Below are 8,488 nucleotides of genomic sequence, written 5' to 3' on the forward strand. Positions count from 1 at the left end.
CATCTTAACTGGAAAAGAATTCTCACCTTTCCCTTCCCCTTCCCCTTCTCTGCCAGCTCCCCTGACCTTCCAGATATTATTATTATTATTATTATTATTATTATTATTATTATTATTATATCATTTATACCCTGCTCATCTGGCTGGGTTTCCCCTGCCACTCTGGGCGGCTCCCAACAGAATATTAAAAACATGATAAAACATCAAACATTAAAAACTTCCCTAAAAAGGGTTGCTTTCAGATGTCCTCCAAAAGTCAGATAGTTGTTTATCTCCTTGACATCTGATAGGAGGGTGTTCCACAGGGCAGGTGCCACTACCAAGAAGGCCCTCTGCCTGGTTGCCTGCAACCTCACTTCTCGCAGGGAGGAAACTGCCAGAAGGCCCTCAGAGCTGGACCTCAGTGTCCGGGCAGAACAATGGGGGTGGAGACGCTCCTTCAGGTACTCTCCTCATCCACCTGAGGCAGGAGTGTCTTAATTTGTGGCCTCAGAAATGATGCTGGATTGCAACTCCAACCCGCATAGTGATTAATGAAGAGACAGGTGTGATAATTGTCAGTACGGTAAGTGTTTACAATGTAGAAGATAATAGCTGTGTCAAAGTTATTTGTGATGACACTTGCACAAAATGAGCAATTGCCAATATCGGAACAAGAATAATGATGAACGAAGCCATCATACTTCCTACCAACACACGATTTGCTAGGTTGTGATTCCACTGCCTCCCACAGGAATTCCTGAAAATTGATATCTGTCAATGTGCTTTAAAAAAAATATTTTTTTTAATTTATACCCTGCCCACCTGGCTGGGTTTCCCCAGCCACTCTGGGCGGCTTACAGCACATAAAAAATTGTAAAACATTAGACATATAAAATTTCCTGATACTGTGGTACCTCTGGCTAAAACCAGGAGATAAAAATGTCTGCAAGAGTGAGAAACCACCTCCAGTTTCATTTGCCTTTCAGGAAAAGGTTAAAAATAGTACACATCCATTTGGAGAGTAAGATCCTCCGGATACAGATACTGCTTTGGGCAGAAAAATTAAAGATACAGCAAAATCCTCCAACCAAAATGGGCTGACCCAGCACCTAAGAGGCTTTCAAATTATGTGACTGAACATGCTTGAGCAGAAAATGCTGAGCTGTATCTCAATTAACCTGCATATTCCATTTTTTAGAATGCAAGGGGACTTACAAGTACAGTAGTACCTTGGATGTCGGACAGTATCCGTTCCAGAAATCCATTCGACTTCCAAAACAATCGACTTACAAAGCACGGCTTTTGATTGGCTGCAAGAAGGTCCTGCAGCCAATCGGAAGCCCCGTCGGACGTTCGGCTTCCAAAAGAACGTTCAATTCAAGAACTCTGGAATTTACTGCGTCATAAAACTTCAAATGGCAGGCTTGGACAACAGCCCGGACTGAAGATAAGAGTGAGTCAGGAAAAAGCTGCGCTGACAAACTGTCAAGGGAATACACACACACACACAAATCTGAAAAGCAGAGGGGTCAATAAGGGTCAGTTGGGGGGAGTGAGAACTCCAGGGCAGGTGTGGTGGGGGTGGCAGAAATACAGAAGCCAAAGGGGCAGCATACCTCCAACATTCCTCAGTTGAAAATGTCTGTCTTGTTATCTGAGGAATGTTGGAGAGTGTGAAATTTCAGAAGTTCTCAAAGCTTAATCTGGTAAAAAGGTAAAGGACCTCTGACAGTTAAGTCCAGTCACGAACAGCTCTGGGGTTGCAGCGCTCATCTCGCTTTACTGGCTGAGGGAGCTGACGTTTGTCCGCAGACAGTTTTTCCAGGTCATGTGTCCAGCATGACTAAACAGCTTCTGGCGAATCAGAGCAGCGCACGGAAACACCGTTTACCTTCCCGCTGGAGTGGTACCTATTTATCTACTTGCACTTTGACGTGCTTTCAAACTGCTAGGTTGGCAGGAGCAGGGACCAAGCAACAGGAGCTCATCCCGTCATGAGGATTCAAACCGCCGACATTCCAATTGGCAAGCCCAAGGCTCAGTGGTTTACACCACAGCGCCACCCACGTCCCCTTAATCTGGTAAGGTAAAGGTAAAGGGACCCCTGACCATTAGGTCCAGTCGTGAACGACTCTGGCGTTGTGGCGCTCATCTCGCTGTAATGGCCGATGGATCCGGTGTACAGCTTCCGGGTCATGTGGCTGGCATGACTAAGCCGCTTCTGGTGAAACCAGAGCAGCGCATGGAAACGTCGTTTACCTTCCTGCCGGAGTGGTACCTATTTATCTACTTGCACTTTGATGTGCTTTCAAACTGCTAGGTTGGCAGGAGCAGGGACCGAGCAACGGGAGCTCACACCGTCGCGGGGATTCAAACTACCGACCTTCTGATCGGCAAGCCCTAGGCTCAATGGTTTAACCCACAGCGCCCCCTGCGTCCCCTTAATCTGGTAGTGGGGCACAATTTGGCCTTTCACAATATTTCTGCAAATTATCCTCCTTTTAATCCTTTGCAGACAAAATGGAGATTGCAGAATGCACACCAAAAAATATACATTTCCTACAAAAGATACACCAAACTTTTGATTCCTGAGTCTGCGACTAAAATTTCTAAAAGTTAGAAATTGGTTACAGCAAATCTCACGGCGCTGTCCCTTGGATCGCTCCCTCTCTCGTGAGCAACTGGATCACAAACGTGTGTCTGGCTTGTTCCATATGTGCACATCCAGCAAAGTCAGTTTTGCACCTTCATTCTCCTATCACTAAGCACGTTTTCCCCTCAAGCAGTGTCCTTGAATGCACAACGGTGCCCGCAGGTAACAGGAAGCTGGTGCTTTAAAAAGAAATCCCACCTGATCCCTTTGCAAGATAGCGGCTTCCTAAATCAATGTCTAGTTGCTCTGGGGCTTCGCTCCTGTTTCCAGATGCACAATTCTCTTCAGTTGCAAAGAACAGAAGACGGCAATTTGTGCTCTGTAAATGTGCGAGAGGCAAAAGAACACAAACAGAAAGAACAGAAATATTTGGAAAGAAGAACAGGGGAAAAGAGCCCACAAGCACGGATGACTGGTATGACTTTTGAGTTTTACAGAGACAGGAATAAAGATTGCTAAAAGGTTCTAGAATACATGATTTTGTGATTAAACCAGGGTGGGAAACTCTTACGGGTTTTGTTTGCAGAATAATCAAAGTTTTGTTGATTAATTAGTGAGAGAGTAAATTTCTGTTGAGCCTGTTGAAGGGCACATCTTTATTTTCAAAGGCATTTTGGTGTTGATGTGTTACTGTGGTAGGAAAGAAATATACCAAATATCCCTTTGCTTTCTAATAATGGGGTAGCTCTTGCTTATGAAATTCCAAGTTCTCTTACATGCCGTTCAGTATCTCAAAAACACACCTGCATTCTAGTTTTGCTCATGGGCAAAGGTAATTTACAACCAGGCTGAAATCGGATGCCCGCTTACCTGGGAGTAAGTCCCCTTGAACTCTGTGGGACTCTGTGGGACTCTGCAGACATGCAAATATTTAAAAAGTAGGTGATTCACTAAAAAAAAAATAAAAAAAATTGAGGCTATTTTCCAGTAGTTTAAATGGAATTAAGTAATATATCACTTTCCCCACTACGTTTTGGGATGAACATTTATGATTTAAGTGAGAACTTTTTTTCTTTCTTTCAAGAATCCATATAGTCCAAAGGCATGTTAAGTGTGTACCAGCATGTTTGTCCATCCTTTTACAGGAACCTGTCTGATGAGGAAGGTATTGCAATTAACATTCTAGACAGTCCATCAAAGGACTTTCAAATATTCCCCCCCCCCTTTCAAATATTTTCCTTTCAAATATTTTCCAAAGCAATTCATCATCATCATGGGTTAAAAAGCTAAAGGTAAAGGGACCCCTGACCATTAGGTCCAGTCGTGACCGACTCTGGGGTTGCAGTGCTCATCTCGCTTTATTGGCGGAGGGAGCCGGTGTATAGCATGTGACCAGCATGACTAGGCTGCTTCTGGTGAACCAGAGCAGCGGAAGGAAACGCCGTTTACCTTCCCGCCGGAGTGGTACCTATTTATCTACTTGCACTTTCATGTGCTTTCGAACTGCTAGATTGGCAGGAGCAGGGACCAAGCAACGGGAGCTCACCTTGTCATGGGGATTCGAACCGCCAACCTTCTGATCGGCAAGTCCTAGGTTCTGTGGTTTAACCCACAGCGCCACCCGCGTCATCATGGGTTACATCAAAACAAATACTGGATCGTTTAAATTAGCAGGAGTTCATTTCATTTCAAAAACGATGTTTGGACAAATGAAATCTCTGCAACTTTCTGTCTCAAGTTACCTGCTGCTTGAGTTATACCATGATGATACCGCTGGGTGAAGTGATGGCTGTTGTCACATGGTCACCCCTCCAGTTTCCTCAAACACAGCTGGAGAAGCAGCAAGGGCAATTGGTGCTTTGAAGCCGCTTCATCAGGAAGACATGGAGAATCATAGAGTTGGAAGGGACCCCGAGGGTCATCTAGACCAACCCCCTGCAAAGCAGGAGTCTCAGCTAAAGCATCCATGACAGATGGCCGTCCAATCTCTGTTTAAAAACCTTCAAGGAAGGAGAGTCCGCCACCTTTTGTGGGAATCTGTTCCACTGCCGAACAGATCTTACTGTCAAAAAATCTGGACGAATGTTTAGTCTTGGACTACTGCAATGCGCTCTATGTGGGGCTACCTTTGAAGGTGACCCGGAAACTACAACTAATCCAGAATGCGGCAGCTAGACTGGGGACTGGGGGCGGCTGTCAAGACCATATAACACCGGTCTTGAAATACCTCCATTGGCTCCCAGTACGTTTCCGAGCACAATTCAAAGTGTTGGTGCTGACCTTTAAAGCCCTAAACGGCCTCGGCCCAGTATACCTGAAGGAGCGTCTCCACCCCCATCATTCTGCCCGGACACTGAGATCCAGTGCCGAGGGCCTTCTAGCGGTTCCCTTACTGAGAGAAGTGAGGTGACAGGGAACCAGGCAGAGGGCCTTCTAGGTGGTGGCACCCACCCTGTGGAACGCCCTCCCATCAGATGTCAAAGAGATAAACAACTACCTGACATTCATAAGCCATCTGAAGGCAGCCCTGTTCAGGGAAGTTTTTAATGTGTGACATTTTAATGTATTTTTAATCTTTCTTGGAAGCCACCCAGAGTGGCTGTAACGTGAAGCCATTGGTTCAAGTCCTACCCTCCAGAGCAGGAGAAAACAAGCTTGCTCCCTCCTCCATGTGACAGCCCTTAAGATATTTGAAGATGGCTATCATATCTGCTCTCAGTCTCCTCTTTTCCAGGATAAATATTCCCAGCTCCTTCAAGCGCTCCCCGTAAGGCTTAGTTTCCAGACCCTTGATCATCCTGGTTGCCCTCCTCTGCACACGTTCCAGCTTGTCAACATCCTTCTTAAATTGTGGTGCCCAGAATTGGACACAGAATTCCAGGGGTGGTCTGACCAAGGCAGAATAAAGTGGAACTTCCCTTGATCTGGGACACGGGTGGCGCTGTGGGTTAAACCACAGAGCTTAGGACTTGCCGATCAGAAGGTCGGCGGTTCGAATCATAAAACCCACTGACGAATACCCCTTCCTCTTGGTTCATGTGGGAACCAATGACACTGCAAGCAATAGCCTCCAGAAGATCAAAAGAGACTACGAGGCTCTCGGCAGGAAATTGAAGCAACTAAGTGCACAAATTGTCATCTCATCTGTCCTCCCAGTTGAACGACGTGGCCCAGGGAGAGAGGGAAAAATAGTGGAAGTGAACAGCTGGCTTCGCAAATGGTGTAAACAGGAACGGTTTGGATTCTTAGATCACGGACTGCAGTTTCTTGAAGATGGACTTCTGGCAAGCGATGGGCTGCACCTCACAACGGTTGGGAGAAATGTTTTTGCCAAAAATCTCAGAAACCTCGTCAGGAGGGCTTTAAACTGACTAATGTGGGGGAGGGAGACAGTGCTCCTGAAGGTAGGAGTCTATCAATTGATGAAGATGATCATCCAAATGTCATAGACCAAATGGAGCAAACAGCACGCAGACCTAGTGGTGGGAGGGAAAAATCCTTAAATAAGAGACACGGGGGAATGATTAATGGACTTCAATGTCTGTACACTAATGCGCAAAGCATGGGAAATAAACAAGATGAGCTTGAGCTCTTGGTACAGCAAACTAAATATGACATAATAGGCATCACTGAAACCTGGTGGGATAAGTCCCGCGATTGGAATGTAATAATGGGGGGATACAATCTATTTCAGAGAAACAGACCAGACAAGAAAGGAGGAGGAGTGGCGTCATATGTCATGGATGTGTATACCTGTGAAGAGATCCAAGATTTAGAACCTCAAAGCCAAAGTGAGAGCATTTGGGTCAAAATTAAGGGAGAGAAGAATAACAGAGACCTCATTGTGGGAGTTTACTATAGATCCCCAAGCCAAACGGAGGACATAGATGATGCCTTCCTGGAACAGATGGCCAAGCATGCAAAAGGAAGGGAGATAGTAGTAATGGGGGACTTCAATTACCCGGATATTTGTTGGATGTCAAACTCAGCCAAGAGCATAAGGTCAAACAGATTCCTCACTGGCCTTGCAGACAACTTCATTGTCCAGAAAGTGGGAGAAGCAACAAGATGAACAGCCATTTTAGATCTGGTCCTAACCAATGTTGATGACCTGGTTAGTGGGGTAGAAGTGGAAGGATCATTAGGCGCGAGTGATCATGCTCTTCTGAAGTTTACTATACAGCGGAAAGGAGCAGCCAAGCATACTAGGACTCAATTTCTTGACTTTAAGAAAGCCGACTTCATAAAGCTTAGGGAAGTGCTGGGTGAGATCCCATGGACAGTAATACTAAAAGGAAAGGGAGTTCATGATGGCTGGGAGTTTGTTAAGAGAGAGATAGTAAAAGCACAACGTCAGGCAATACCAATGAGACGGAAACATGGATGGTGCCTAAAGAAGCCAGGGTGGCTATCTAAAGAACTTTTAACTGAGTTAAGATTTAAAAAGGATGTGTACAAAAAATGGAAAAGGGGGGAAACCACCAAAGAGGAATTCAAACAAATAGCCAGCACGTGTAGACACAAAGTCAGAAAAGCTGAAGCACAGAATGAACTCAGGCTGGCTAGAGAGGTTAAAAGCAACAAAAAAGGCTTTTATGGGTATGTTCGTAGCAAAAGGAAGAACAAAGAAACAGTGGGGTCACTCAGAGGAGAAGATGGTGAAATGCAAACAGGGGACACAGAAAGGGCTGAACTCCTCAATGCCTTCTTTGCCTCAGTCTTCTCCGATAAAGAAAACAATGCCCGACCTGAAGAATTTGGAGCAAATGATTCAGCAAAGGAAACACAGCCCAGAATAACTAAGGAGATAGTACAAGAATACTTGGCTAGTTTAGATGTATTCAAGTCTCCAGGGCCAGATGAACTGCATCCAAGAGTATTAAAAGAACTGGCAGATGTGATCTCAGAACCACTGGCAGTCATCTTTGAGAATTCCTGGAGAACAGGCGAAGTCCCGGCAGACTGGAGGAGGGCAAATGTTGTCCCTATTTTCAAAAAGGGGAAAAGAGAGGACCCAAATAATTACCGCCCAGTCAGTCTGACATCAATACCAGGGAAGATTCTGGAGCAGATCATTAAGCAAACAGTCTGTGAGCACCTAGAAAGGAATGCTGTGATCACCAATAGTTAGCATGGATTTCTGAAAAATAAGTCATGTCAGACTAACCTGATCTCGTTTTTTGACAGAATTACAAGCCTGGTAGATGAAGGGAACGCAGTGGATGTAGCCTACCTTGATTTCAGCAAGGCATTTGACAAGGTGCCCCATGATATTCTTGTAAAGAATCTGGTAAAATGCGGTCTTGACTATGCTACCACTCAGTGGATTTGTAACTGGCTGACTGACCGAACCAAAAGGGTTCTCATCAATGGTTCCTCTTCATCCTGGAGAAGAGTGACTAGTGGGGTGCCACAGGGTTCTGTCTTGGGCCCGGTCTTATTCAACATCTTTATCAACGACTTGGATGATGGACTCAAGGGCATCCTGATCAAATTTGCAGATGACACCAAACTGGGAGGGGTGGCTAACACCCCAGAGGACAGGATCACACTTCAAAACGACCTTGACAGATTAGAGAACTGGGCCAAAACAAACAAGATGAACTTTAACAGGGAGAAATGTAAAGTATTGCACTTGGGCAAAAAAAATGAGAGGCACAAATACAAGATGGGTGACACCTGGCTTGAGAGCAGTACATGTGAAAAGGATCTAGGAGTCTTGGTTGACCACAAACTTGACATGAGCCAACAGTGTGACGCGGCAGCTAAAAAAGCCAATGCAATTCTGGGCTGCATCAATAGGAGTATAGCATCTAGATCAAGGGAAGTAATAGTGCCACTGTATTCTGCTCTGGTCAGACCTCACCTTGAGTACTGTGTCCAGTTCTGGGCACCACAGTTCAAGAAGGACAC

Source organism: Podarcis bocagei, assembly GCF_964188305.1.
Source record: "Podarcis bocagei genome assembly, chromosome: 13".
Lineage (NCBI taxonomy): Eukaryota > Metazoa > Chordata > Lepidosauria > Squamata > Lacertidae > Podarcis > Podarcis bocagei.